The following is a 15,070-nucleotide window of genomic DNA, read 5'->3' as shown; positions in this document are numbered from 1 at the left end:
GGTATTAACAAGTGCTGGTGATTATGGGGAGAACTCGGAACCCTCCTACACTGCAGGTGGGAATATAAAATTGTGCAGCTGGTTTGGAAAAGAGTAAGTCCCTCAAAATATTAAACACAAGAGTTACCATAGTGAAAGTGAAGTCGCTCAGTCGTGTCCAACATTTTGCGACCCCATGGATGGTAACCTACCAGGCTCCGCGGTCCATGGGATTTTCCAGGCAAGAATACTGGAGTGGGCTGCCATTTCCTTCTCCAGGGGATCTTCCCAACCCAGGGATCGAACCCAGGTCTCCGGCATTGCAGACAGACGCTTTACCATCTGAGCCACTATGACCTAGCAATTTCAGCCTTAAGTTTATACCCAAGAGAAATGAAATCATATGTCCACACAAAAAACTTAAACATAAATGTTCACAGCAGTATTATTCATAATAGCAAAAATGTAAAAACCATTCAAATATTCCAACTGATTAATGGATAAGTAATGTGGTATATCCATAAAATAGAATATTATTTGGAAATGAAAAGGAATGAAATACTGATTGATGCTATAGCATCAGTGGATCTTGGAAACACTATTCTACGTGGAAGAAGCCACCAGGGACTACCCTTACGGTCCAGTGGCTAAGACTCTGTGCTCCCAATTCAGGAGGCCCGAGTGTGATTCCTGATTAGGGAACTAGATCCCACATGATGCAAATAAGACCCAGTGCAACCAAATAAATAAATGAATATTTGAAAAAAAAAAATCTCATATTACCCTCCTAAACTATTGGTGAAAATGTAAACTGGTATAGTCACTATGGAGAGCCATATGGAGGCTCCTTAAAAAAAGCAAAAATAGAGCTACCATATGACTCTGCAATCCCACTCCTGGGCATATAGCCAGAGAAAAATATGATCTGAAAGGATTTATGCACCCCAATGTTCATTGCAACACTATTTACAATAGCCAAGACATGTAAGCAACCTAAATGTTCATCGACAGAGGAATGGATAAACAAAATGTGGCACATTTATACAATGGAATATTACTCAGTCATTGAAAAGAATGAAATAATGCCATTTGCAGCAACATGGATAAGATCTAGAGATTGTCATAATGAGTGAAGTGTTAGGTAGGTAGAATAGGGAAAAGGAGTCCAAAATGGCGTTGGCTAAAAGACAAGAAAGGGAAAAACTCGAGAAAATAGAGCAAAGGAAGGTCAAAGGAAGGTCCGAGGACCAGAGTGAAGACTTCAGGTAGAACAAACAGCACTCCTGGCTAAGCCCAATTTGCATAGGGTAGGCCAGGTGAAGGAAAAAACATATAAAAGGAGGAGCCAAAGCATTTTCTCTCTTTCTCTCCCTCGTCCCTGTGCTCTTTCTCTCTCCCTCCCCCGCACACCCCTCCACTCTCTTCTCTTTGAGTCTTTGGGTTGGCATGCCCTCACACTTCAAGGATAGATTCTCCTGCTATCTTCTAAATAAAATAGAGCTGTAACACGGATTTGCCTAAGAGCTACAACACGGTTTGTCCAAGACCCGAGAGCTGTGATGCGCTGAGGGCTTTAATGTCCATGGCTCCAGATCTTTGTTGTGACGAGACAAAGAACCAAGGAACATACACTTGCGTGACAGAAGTAAGACAGAGAGGGAGAAATATATGATATCCCTTACATGTGGAATCTGAAAAGATACAAATGAACTTATAAAACAGAGACTCACAGACTTAGGAAACAAACTTACGGTTGGCTGTAAAAGTGAAAGTTGCTCAGTCGTGTCCAACTCTTTGTGAGCCCATGGACTACACAGTCCATGGAATTCTCCCAGCCAGAATACTAGAATACTGGAGCGGGTAGCCATTTCCTTCTCCAGGGGATCTTCCCATTCCAGGGATCGAACCCAGTTCTCTCGCATTGCAGGTGGATTCTTTACCGGCTGAGCCACTAGGGAAGCCCATGGTTACCTGTACACACTGCTATATATAAAATGGATAACCAACAAGGACCTACTGTGTAGTACACGGAACTCTTCTCAATGTTATGTGGCAGTTTAGATAGAAGGGAAGTTTGGGGGAGAATGAACACGCATATGCATGGCTGAGTCTCCTCACTGTTCACCTGAAACTATCACAGCGTTGTTAATCGGCTATTGTTGTTGTTCAGTTGTTAAATCGCATCCAACTCTTTGTGACCCCATGGACTGCAGCACCCAATATAAAATAAAAAGTTTTTTTAAAAATCACATATTATTACTGCACTTATGGAAATGTCGCTAACAGGTAAATTTATAAAGACGGACTAAGTAAGGAGAATCAGCCACCCTGAAATATCTTTGGCATATTAATTGTGTTAAACTGTTTCCGGGAAATAGCAGACAAGCTCTGAAAACCAAGTTGGGAGTTTCCCTTTAGTAAGAAACATTTATGCATGAAAGGGAAATCTCCATTTGTAAGGGTAAATCTCCCTGAACCAGAAAGAGGATTACCAAATCAGTGGAGAAGGCAAAGAGTTAAATTTGCATCACAAGTCACTCTTGTTCACTGTGCTTTTCCAGGTAGTCTCACATAACTGACTCTCCCTACCCTCAACATCCTCTTCCATCTTTAGCTGAGAAACGTACTTAGAGTGAGGGTTTTGGCCTTTTTAGCAAGTTACTCAGTTATTTTCTGAGTTTCTCCCAAGTATGTTGTTGTGGTTCAGTCCGTCACTCTTTGCGACCCCATGGACTGCAGCACGCCAGGCTTCCTCGTCCTTCACCGTCTCTTGGAGCTTGCTTAAACTCATGTCCATTGAGTTCGTGATGCCATCCAAACATCTCATCCTCTGTCGTCCCCTTCTCCTTCTGCCTTCAATCTTTCCTGGCATAAAGGTCTTGTCTAATGAGTCTGCTCTTCGCATCAGGTGGCCAAAGGATTGGAGATGCAGCTTCAGCATCAGTTCTTCCATTGAATATTCAGGATTGATTTCCTTTTTCTCCTGTTAATTTGTCCCACAACAATTTAATTCTTAGACCGGCACGAAGAACCTAGGACTATAGAGGAAGTTTTCTTCCCCCCAACAACAGGAAGTAGTGTTGACTAAAAAAAGATACACAACTTGAGAGTTTCGAGTTAAGCTTTATTTGAGGTAAAATGAGGACTGCAGCCTAGGAGGCAGTATCTCAGATGGCTTCGAGAGATATCCCAAACTCCGCTCCAAAGCGGCAGTGGAGGAAGGTCAATATATATGGTTTTGGTGAAAGTGGAGTTCAATACCATTAAGTACTCATTTTATGACCAACCTAGACAGCATATTAAAAAGCAGAGGCATTACTTTGTCAACAAAGGTCCGTCTAGGCTATGGTTTTTCCAGTGGTTATGTATGGATGTGAGAGTTGGACTGTAAAGAAAGCTGAGTGCTGAAGAATTGATGCTTTTTAACTGTGTGTTGGAGAAGACTCTTGAGAGTCCCTTGGACTGCAAGGAGATCCAACCAGTCCATCCTAAAGAAGATCAGTCCTGGGTATTCATTGGAAGGACTGATGTTGAAGCTGAAACTCCAATACTTTGGCCACCTGATGCAAAGACCTGACTCATTTGAAAAGACTCTGATGCTGGGAGGGATTGGAGGCAGGAGGAGAAGGGGATGACAGAGGACGAGATGGTTGGATGGCATCACTGACTCAATGGACATGGGTTTGGGTGGACTCCGGCAGTTGGTGATGGACAGGGAGGCCTGGCATGCGGCGGTTCATGGGGTTGCAAAGAGTCGGACACAACTGAGCGACTGAACTGAACTGAACTGGAGCACTCATTTTACAAAAGGGTTTTGTTAGTCATGAGGCTCTGATGTCACCATGAAAGGATTTATTGCTTCTCTAGATATGAGGAGATGCAAGGATTGAGATCATAAAATCTGTTCCTAAAAATATCCAACTATCTAAAGACCTGTCCCACCAGATTCCCTGGAGCACAGAGTGCCTCACTTACCTGAACTCCCTCAGGGGTTGTTGAAGGTCAACAGCTATAGCAGCATGGGCTTCAATCTAGAGGCAAATGGGAAATGCCTTTGTTGTTCAGTTGTTGGCAATGCCCTTGGTAAGTGCCAATTTGTAGTTGACAGTAGATTCACAGGAATCTACTGCCCAGGAATGGGGAATTTGCAGAGAAATACAGAGTGACAGCTAATATCTACAGATTTTCCTTTTAGGGTTATAAAAAATGTTTTAACATGGACTCTCCCTTTGGTTGCACAATTCCATGTGTCTGCTAAATCGCTTCAGTTGTGTCTGACTCTTTGTGGCACCGTGGACTGTAGCCCGCCAGGCTCTCTGTTCATGAGATTTTCCAGGCAAGAATACTGAAATGGGTTGCCATTTCCTTCTCCAGGGGAACTTTCCCACGCAGGGATCGAACCCAAGTCTCTTTATGTCTCCTGTATTGGCAGGCAGATCTTTACCATTAGCACCACCTGGGAAGCCCAATTCTGCAGATGTATTCAAAAGCACTGAATTGTTCACTTTAAATGGGTGAACTATACGGTATATGAATTACAGCTCAATAAAGTTGTTAAAAAAGAAAGCCAACATATTTTTTTGTTTATATTTTCAAGCAGATGTCCAAATAATAAGTTAACAACTTTTCACTGTTTCCTCTTTCCATCAAGGTTCTCGGACAACTTTTTTTTTTTTTTTTTTTAAATAGCCAGTATTGTGGAATTAAATCTTGAATCATAAGGCTCTGGTTGGATTCTCAAGGGCTTGGTTTCCTAAAAAGTCAGGAAACCTAACTCCCAATCCTGCCTAGTGATTAAACCAAGTGGGGAAGACTTTCTGTTCTCCATTTCTTGTAGGCAAGACTACAGTCTCCATGACCTTCCCTGAGTTCCAAAGGGTGGATTCAAACAGTTGCTAACCAAGGGATTAGCAGCCAAGAAATCATCCCAGGCAAGATTATAGGGACCAGAGAAACTCATCAAGATTAGGAAACAGATCATTTGATTAAAGGAGTGCATGCCCTAATCCCACCCTAATTTTGTCAGAGACCCCACCTTCAAACCATAGTTACAAAACTCCTCATCAAATCTTCTTGGATTGGGACACATGGTTTTCCAGGGCAGGAGTCCACTGTGTCCCCCTCAGCCTGACAAATAAAGCTATTCTTTCCTACTTCACCCAAAACTCTTTCTCCAAGATTTGATTTGAAACTGGTGTACAGAGGCCAAGCTTTTGATAACAGTTATTACCAGACTAACACTATTGGTCCCAGTTTCCTCAATGGTAAGTAAAAAAAAATTGAGCAGATGATCTCTAAAGGTCCTTCCTTGTGACACTAAAAGAGCTTCAATCCCATCAGTAGAAGTAGTATTGGTTCTGTTTACCTCTACAAAGCCAAGCAGTCAAAATCTGATGTGATTTCAATTTACTTTTCAATTTACTTATCAGGGCCAATTATGAAAAAAAAAAAAAAAACTTCTGGGGGCACAGTGGTAAAGAATCCATCTGCCATTTGCAAGACATGCAGGTTCAATTCCCGGCAGAAGGAGATGGCAACCCATTCCAGTATTCTTGGAAACTTCTATGGATAGAGAAGCCTGGCAGGCTGTACCTGCCAGGGTCACAAAGACATAGGGTCACAAAGAGCTGGTCATGCCTGAGCAGGAGCACTATCAGGACTTTGTATCTAAAGTAGAAACCACAGAAGCATAACACTGTGAATTCAGCATTTGTGGAGGTTGATTACTTAGTACCCCCATTAGAATCAAGTAGTTTGCGCTAACTTCTAATTTTTAACCAGTTTGTAGATGACCAATCAAGAAAGTTAGTAAAATGTATCCAAATAGTGTTGCAGGGAAGAGCCAGTTCTGACTCCATGCTGGATCTGTTTCTTTGACTTTAACCTTTGCTTTTTGTTGCTTTCGTTGCTATAATCATATGTAATGTCCTGCCTCAGATGCCCCTCCTCTTGTTAAACTGAAGTGCCTTTGTTCAGCTCACAGAGAGAAAAATCTGACCCTACCTACCTGTGAAAAGAAGAGATTAGCACTTCCCATTTTGCAAGACTGATGGCCCTTATTACTTTACTTCCTCATTGTCTCTCTCCATTCTGCCTTTTTCTGCAGTTCCTCAGCACTTTTCTCTCTGCTTCTATAAAAGAACCTGGCATCCAGACCCCTACCAGATGGTGTCTTGCATCATAGCTCTTTCTTCATTTAACACTATAAGCACATCTCCATATCACCAGGTAGTTTTTATCATTTAATGCCAGTAGTAGTGTCATGATGTCTTTAACCACTATCCTATCTTTGATAGACTGGTTCCCATTTTCCCCTATCTTCAGTAATGAGGGAAAAGGATTATTACCTTTATGCAAAAAGCATTCTGGTATTTAGGGTTACTTCCTTGAATTAGATTCTGATTCATAGGAAGTAAAGTGAATGCATCACAGGACATGACCATTTCATAGCATCTCCCCCCCAAATTGTACCAATTTATATTCATATTGAGAGTGATAAAGTTAACTTGTATACTGGGACCCACAAAAGGGAGGCCAACCCAGTGATCCCACATGTCACAAATATAAACCTAAGTCAGTCTGCACTTACCCCAAACACCTGTCAAGGAAACCGAACAGACACCAATCACTTCCTCCAACTCAGCTCACCTTACCTTTCCCTAGAAAACAGGACTTGCCAGCCTTACATGGAGATCGCCAACCTCCAGGCCAATCACACCCCGTTTCCATTGGCTCTTTCTAAAGCTCTGTACGACCTCTGCCCAAAATCCCTCTGGAAGAGGGTCCCACTGCTTGTGAAGGGCTGTCGTCCCCCAACACATGGACTCTCTTCCCTTGAATAGAGGATATCAAACCTATAACTCAATGGTTTTAGTTTGATCATTTGGGAGTGCACTACCAAGCGTGATTAAGACCTGAAATTTTTGTTACATCTTCATCACTGCTGAAGTACTTATTTATTGTTCCTTGTCTATATAACCCTGTTAGAATACAAGCTCCTCAAGGGCAGGAATCTTGGTTTACTGATGTATCTCAAGCATCTAAACAGTGCCTGGCATATAGGAGACATTAAAATATTTGTTTCAAGAACAAAGGACTTCCCCGGCGGCTCAGTGGTTAGGAATCTGCCTGCCTGTGCAAGGGACACGGGTTCCATCCCTGGTCCAGGAAGATTCCACATATGGTAGGGCAACTAAGCCCGTGTACCACAACCATGGAAACCTGCACCCGGGAACCCACACTCCATGGTAAGGAGCCACCAGAGTGAGAAGTCCAAGCACCACATTAGCTAGACAGCAGCCCCCGCTCACTACAAGTAGAGAAAGCCTACATGCAGCACCCAAGACCCAGCACAGCCATAAATAAATATATATATATATATTTTAAATCTCCCGTATGATTATGAACTTACCTATTTAAAAAAAAGAAAAGAACAAATGAAATAGAAAAGTTTGGTTTTTAAATCATTATTATGTCAGTCCCAATAGCAAGATTTAATAGCAGGTTACAACAGAAATTGCCGGTACCATCCGGCAAAGTCAATCAGATCCTGAGAACGTGCACGGCGGGGCTGAGAAAGGAAACTACAGCAAGACACTACAACAAAGATGGGGTCGAGAGGTTCAGACACGTCTCCACAAAGGGGAGCGGTCTGACACCGACTTTATTCAGCATCTTATATTTATACAGGAGAGCGTGAGAAAGACAAGACAGTTAACATTTTCTTGGTTGACCTATACATCTTACAAACAGTCACAAGAAATCTTGAGAGCATGGGAATGGCACCCTGTTATTATTTCTTACACCAGATAACATTTTTCTGTGCGTGAGAAGTTTGCACAGAACTCCAGGTGTCTGCAGTAAATAAGCGCCTAATCTCTGGGGTGGCGCGACAGAGAGCTATGTTTGCAAGCAAACCCTCAAGGACTGAGGCAGCTCCCAGAGCTGTGTCCTTCGGACAAAGGACCCCATTCTCATGGGCAGCTCCCCACAAGAAATGTCAAATAAATTCGTCCCCATGTTCTTCTCATGCTCTGGTATTCCTTATCCTGACACAGTTTAAGCCTGAATCATTTATTGCATGCCTACTTCAGATATAAAAGTTGTTTACCTTCATTCTTATATGTAAGAGAAACAGCTAGTTGCCAGCCTGGTTTCCGTTTCTCTTTCTTTCTTGGAGACCATATATTCAACTAGAAGACCACATTTCTAATCTCCCTTGCCGTTAGGTTGCTCAGATAGTTAATAAGATATATATGGAAACTGTTCGAAGTCCTTCTAGAAAAGATCTCTGAAATGGGAACAAACAGCTGATGTGGTTCCTTGCCTTCCTTCTTCTTCCTGCCTAGAATGCAGACAAGATAGACCCAACAGCCCTGTCTTATACAATGAGGTAAATTTAAGGATGGGACCTCTGCTCAGCGGAGGACAGAGCAGAAGAATACTTGGAGTCCGAATCTCTGGTGATGTGGAGATATCATGCCAACCCTGGACTGCCAGCCCCTCTGCTATTTTATGCATGGAGAAAATAAACCTCTGTCTTGTTTTAAGCCAGTTATTTCAAGTTTCTTATCAGCTAACCACAATTCCTAACTATACTAATCATCATTTTTCTTAGCTCTGAAGATTGCAGTAGTACAATAAATGTTCTTTTAAAACAACAAGGAATCTTTTTCTTTATATACTTATCTTTTAAATAACAAGACATATACTTTTTATTCTGAGCTAATTGCTATAGGAGAGCAAAATTTGCCACCCCAAAATGTATCACTCTGACCTGAGGATTAATTTAAGCTGATTATTTTGTGTGTGTATGATTTTTAAAAACCACTTTATTGAGATACGGTTTACAGTTCATAGAATGTACTGTTTAAATACATAATTTACTGGTAAGCTGATTATTTTAAGAAACAGAAGTCTCTCTTTTTACCTCTCCCTTAGCTGCCCAAAGAACTTAGAAAAAAGGCTTATTGGAATAGAACTATCATCAGAGATACCTGCAAGGAGTGTGGGCTAGGTGTGAAATAGGAGGGAAGGAAGCAGGGTACAACCTCTAAAAGAATGACACAGCCCTTGAGGATATGACATAAACTGGTCAGAACAAAGTCCAAGATGGGGGAAGATTTGTCTTCGCATGGAACTTGAACCTTACTGTATGCTCACTGTAATACATGAGCATTTGCATGACATACCTACAGGTGCCATGACATTTCCAAGGCTAACCATAAAAAGTCGAAAAGTGAATAGTGGTTCAGTTCCTGGAAATCTCTGACCCTTCCCCAAAAGTGTTGAAATAGACAGAGTTCCCTTGTGGTGGTAACTCCCCCATTCCATGGGAGCAACAAGTTTAGTTTTATCTCATTGGCGATATTTGGGGGCTAGCATTTGATACATGAAGTGAAGTGAAATCGCTCAGTCGTATCCGACTCTTTGCGACCCCATGGACAGTAGCCTGCACCAGGCTCCTCCGTCCATGGGATTTTCTAGGCAAGAGTACCGGACTGGCAAAAGAGTTATTAGAGCAAGACCTGTGAAAACAGGGCAGTAGCCTGGAGGAGGCTGAAAGAGCCCTTATTCTGCAGAATGGTCTGCATCTAAGCAGGATGAAGGGTAAGAGGAAAGGGAGAGAGAGAGGAAGGGAGGGAGGAAAAAAGAAAGAAAAAGGAAGGGAAGGCAGGAGTGTAAGCAGATAAGGGGTCCCCGGAGAAAGAGAACCAGGCATGGCTTTCTTGACATAAGAGACACTGTTTTGGCCTAAACCATTTTCTGATCTAAGCCTGGTCACAATGCTTGCCCTTGAACAGGTCTCAATAATTAACGATCTAAAGAGAACAAAAGAATTCAGCAACAGAGAAAAAGCAAGTCAAACAACAGTGCAGTGATAAAGCAGAGTCCAGAGTTCCTCCTCAAGGGATACACTTAAAAATATATCTTTGCATTCTGCAGGAACTGCGGCCCCCTTACCCAGGTGGAGGGAGTATGACAATGTTGACCCTTCTGACTTCTGTCAGCTAAAGCTGGTGTTAAGGGAACCACTGACCGAAACTGCCCACCCTGGCTAGGCACCACAGTAACCGTTTGCACAAGTTATTTTACAACAGGGAGTGAGAGAGGGTGGGAGGAAGGTCCTGGTAAGGAAACCAGAACTAACAAGCTTCCACCAACCAGAAGAAAGTCAAAATGACAGAGGAGATCCAGCCCATATGTCCTGCCAACCTCCCAGAATCCTCCTCACTGGAATCCATCCTGGTTGAGCAATGTGTGGGCCACCAGGAAGGACCTGAGTCAGAATGACTGCCCAGAGACAACCCAGAGTCTAACCCCATAGCCATAAAACCCTAGACAGCAAGCCACATGGCAAAGCAGTTCTCCTGGGTTCTCTCACCCTGCTGCCCTCTTCCCGGGCGCTCCTTCCCAATAGTCTCTTTCTTTGTCAGTATGTGTCTCCTCAGATAACTCATTTGCCAGTGTCAGACAGGCCCACTCTCGGTGCTAGAAGGCATCTCCCGGCATCACTCGGACTTGTGGACCTTTGCCCTAGTTCTATGCTGAATTCTCCCCTTCGTAAATATGCATGAAACCTTAGCTTAGAACTTCCCCAACTCTGCTGTTCAGGGCAACACTGCTTTGGGAAAGATCCTGGTGTTCCCCTCACTTGCTGCAAGTAATAATAAATCCTCCTTCTCCTGATCTGTGGCTTGGTTGTGTCTACTGGCTCAACACCCACAGAAAGGCAAAACCAGTTTGGGGGGTAACAGGACCATAGGTGACTGCAGTTATGAGAGTTTGGTAACTGGGAGCTCAACCTGCTGCTATGACAACCTAGGGGGAGTGGTTGGAGGGAGATTCTAGACAGAGGGGATATATGTATCCTTCTGGCTGATTCACATTGTTGTATGGCAAAAACCATCACAAGATTGTAAAGCAATTATCCTCCAATATATTAAAAAGAGAGAGAGAGAGCTTGCTAAGGCCATGGGAGTTTCCCAGCCAAATTCGCCCCTCAGAGTAGTCCTCTGTCTCACAGTGCTTGCCTTAGGGTCCCCATTGCGCTCAGCAGTGGGCTGGGAACGCTTCTGTGAGAACCAACGCGCCGGCTCCAGTGATGCCTGTCAGAGCAAACCCTCTGAGGGCATAGGTCAATCTTATCTTTGCAGTCCCAGTGAGAGGTCTGAGAGCCACATTCTCCTGGTTCAGGACACCTGATGAACCTCTGAAAAGACACCTGGCTCAGTTCAGTTCATTTGCTCAGTCATGTCCGACTCTTTGCGACTCCATGAACCGCAGCACGCCAGGCCTCCCTGTCCGTCACCAACTGCCGGAGTCCACCCAAACCCATGTCCATTGAGTCGGTGATGCCATCCGACCATCTCATCCTCTGTCATCCCCTTCTCCTCCTGCCCTCAATCTTTCCCAGCATCAGGGTCTTTCCCTTCTGAGAAAAGGATTATAAAAAAACTCCAACAGAGTCTAACATAAATTTTTGTTCTTTAATAATTATAAAAACAGAGCCAAAGTAACTGGGATTTTTCTGCATTTTAAAATATGCTAAAGGTGATATCACTTCAGTTATTAGAAACCGAAGAATCATTTCTAGTGAGAGAATTAGAGCCTTCGTTACTTTTTTTTCTTTCGACTACTCATCGACTGATATATTTCTAGTTTGGGACAGTGCCTATATGTATGTATGTGCTTAGTCACTCAGTTGTGTCCAACTCTTTGTGACCCCATGGACTGTAGCCCACCAGGCTCCTCTGTCCATGAGATTTCAAGACCAGAATAGTGGAGTGGGGTGCCATTTCCTTCTCCAGGGGATCTTCCTGACCCAGGGATCAAACCCATGTGTCTTGGGTCTTCTGCATTGGCAGGTGGATTCTTTATCAGTAGTGCCACCTGGGAAGCCCTTGGACAGTGCTATGGACTGAAATGTGTCCCCTACCCACCCACTCCAAATTCATATTTTGAAGTCCTAACCCCTAATACGATGTTTGGAGATCAAGTTTTCAAGAAGGTAACTAAGGTTAATTGGTCATAAAGGTAGACCCCTAATCCAATAGGACGGATGGCCTCATAAGAAGAGGAAGAGAGAGATTTCCCTTCTCCTCATGCCCACATATGTATAAACATATGTGTATTTGCGTGTATATGTGTGTATCTATATATGTGTGTATATGTATGTACATGTGTATATATAGCTGCACTTCAGCCGTTAACAAAAGAACTAGGAGAACTGCAGGAAGTCGCAACAGGAGAAAAACTATAACTTCTGTGTTTCTTGGCTCCTTTTCCTCAACTTTATGAGGTTCCTCCAGTCTCCAGAGAAAAAGAAGACTCACCTGGTTTCTTAAGGCATTGTTCTTTCACGGGTCTCCTGCCTTCCAGCCCCACTGACGACCGCAATCTGGTTTCCACCACTACGTAACTATTCGCACGAAGAGCCTTCTAATTGTCAGATCCAAAGGAGTCACGTGCTGCCTTGACCTCTAAGCAGCAGCATCAGTGTTCTATTCTGGCAGCTCTAGGTTCCCTGCCTCCCAAGATACCAATCTTCCTGTTTTCCAGCTCTGACCAGGTCTCAAGTCTCTTTCTCTTCCAACCATCCCTAAAGATGTGTTTCACGGGAATTTAATCCTTGACACTTTTCTTCTCTCCCTCAAAAAACTTTTTGTGAGTTACCTCATTATCCATGAGTTTAACTACTAGACTTTCAAAAGTGTCTGGCTCTGACTCCTCTATGAACTTCTGGTCTTAGTTTATTTGCCTACAAAGTAACTCCACCTGGGTGTTCCACAGAGGCATCTCAATTATATGTTCTGATCTCCACCTGTTTTCCTTGTTTGTTACCATTATCTACCAAGGACTCTGTCCTCTCCTCCCTCACCCCCCAGATTTAACTTAACTCAATGCTGTGGTTTCTGTCTCCTTCATAGTTCTCAAACCCATCTCTTTTCCACTATCTCTGCCTGCAGTTTATTGGTTTGGGAGGTTGTGTGGCGGCAGAAACAGAGATGTACATCAGAATCACCTCTGCGGTTTTCTTTTTAAAGAAGCATGCCTACCCTGGCCCTCCTCCAGAGGTTCTGAACCAGCAAGTCCTCTTCCGCCCCACAGTTCTTATTTTTCCCTGGTCTCCCATCCATCCTCCACACTGCTGACAGATGATCTTTCCAAAACGCAATTCTGAAAGTGGAACCTGTCTTTCAGAGGTTCCCCAGAACCTTCGGATAAAGTCCAGATTCCTTGGAAAACCCTTGACACTGTTTCTTGCTCACAATTTCCACCTCATCTCCTGCCACTCCCCTAGGGCACCCTACACTCAAGGCTTATCAAAGTGTGGTACTTGCTGTTCCCGGAATATCCCTCCTTTCCTTCCATAAGCCTTTTCTGCCTGGAATCCACTTTGTTCAAAAGCCTCTCCTGACTCCTACAGGCAGTGAGGCACTTCCTCTTCTGTATTTCCACAGGACCTTGTTCAAATCATGATTCTATATTTATTATCGGATGACTATAAATATTTCTGTTTATACAATGTCTCACCCACCAAACTGTGAGCAGACTTTGTTCATTTCATTATTTAGCTCTGTCGTGAAGACTGACACATAATATGTACTCAACAAATGTTTACTAAATGAATTTGTAAACATTTTTATTTATTTTTGGCTGCAACGAGGGTTTCATCACTGGGCAAGGGCTTTCTCTAGTTGCAGTGAGCAGGGGCTACTCTCTAGCTGTGGTGTGCTGGCTTCTCACTGCGGTGGCTCCTCTCGTTGCAGAGCACAGGCTCTAGGGCACTAGGGCTTCAGAAGTTGTGGCACGTGGGCTCAGTAGTTGGAGCTCCCAGGCTCCAGAGCACAGGCTCAATAGTTGTGGCGCCCGGGTTTAGTTGCTCCCCTGTATCCCTGGCAACTTCCGGGACCAGGGATTGAATCTGTGTCTCCTGCATTTGCAGATGGACTCTTTATCATTGAGCCACCATGGTTGGCTACCAGTCAACCTGCGGATTTAGCCACCAACCCCCTAAATGAATTTGAAGTGAATAAAGTTTTTATTTATATTTTTCTGATTGTTTAAAGTATACAGTATTTAGCATATACCAAAAATAATGCTGCTGACCCAGTTTCAGGAAAGCATGCTCTTTGAATCCCTTTTAATAATGACAGTTTATATTCAAACAGTACTTTTAATTTTTCAAAGCACTTTTATTTCAACAATTTATTATGATATTTCCAAACATATGCAAAAGAAAAAGAACTGTGAGTGAATTCCCATAGACCCTAGATTCTAATTCAACATTTTGCTATATTTGCAGAACACTTTTTATGGACTAGTTTGATCATCACCTTTTATTTGACCTAATGACTAAGGTATGACTTTTATAGATAAGGAAAGTGAGACTTAGAGATCTAATGATTTGCCAAGGAGGGTGTCTCCCAGTAGTTATGAGCAACCCTGTCAGCTGACACATCCACACCCTCTGCTCTTAAAAATATTTTGAATATCCTTAGTAATGAAAAGTTTCCAATTCCACAAGACAGCAGACTCAGCAAAATCATGGGAAAACCAACAAGAAAGCATTTCTAGGTCATAAATCATTCAGAGAGGAACCGAGTCTTGGGCATCTCTCCCACTCACCCCACTTCCTGTTCTGGTTAGTCATCATTTCCTGCCCAAGCTATCTGAGATATTTCTTCCATTCATTCTTTTCTAGTACCAGATGCAAGTCTCGAGTATCTTTCATATCAGCTAGTCTACTCTCTCCAGCCTTTTCACACGCCCAAGATACTTGACCTCCAATGACAGCACGGCCCTAAGACATATCCTTGCCCAGTTTACAAACAGCTCACCCTTTTCGACCATATTAAGTCTAATACAATCTCTGCCTTCCGCAGTGTAACCCATCCAAGCATCTGCCTTACTTCTTCACTTCCATCCTACATAAGAGATGTTGCCGCAAAGATACCTAGGGCTTTTTGCTTTATTCCCTTTTTTGCCTGTGTAAATCACCACCACTCTTTCTCCCAAATTCCACAAATGTAAATCCAAGTCATGGCTCTTCTCTTCTAATAAGCCTTCTAGAAAATCCAGGCGTGTT

Source organism: Bos taurus, chromosome 17 (genome assembly GCF_002263795.3).
Source record: "Bos taurus isolate L1 Dominette 01449 registration number 42190680 breed Hereford chromosome 17, ARS-UCD2.0, whole genome shotgun sequence".
Lineage (NCBI taxonomy): Eukaryota > Metazoa > Chordata > Mammalia > Artiodactyla > Bovidae > Bos > Bos taurus.
The sequence above is the reverse complement of the archived record's forward strand: the minus strand, read 5'-3'. Positions refer to the sequence as shown.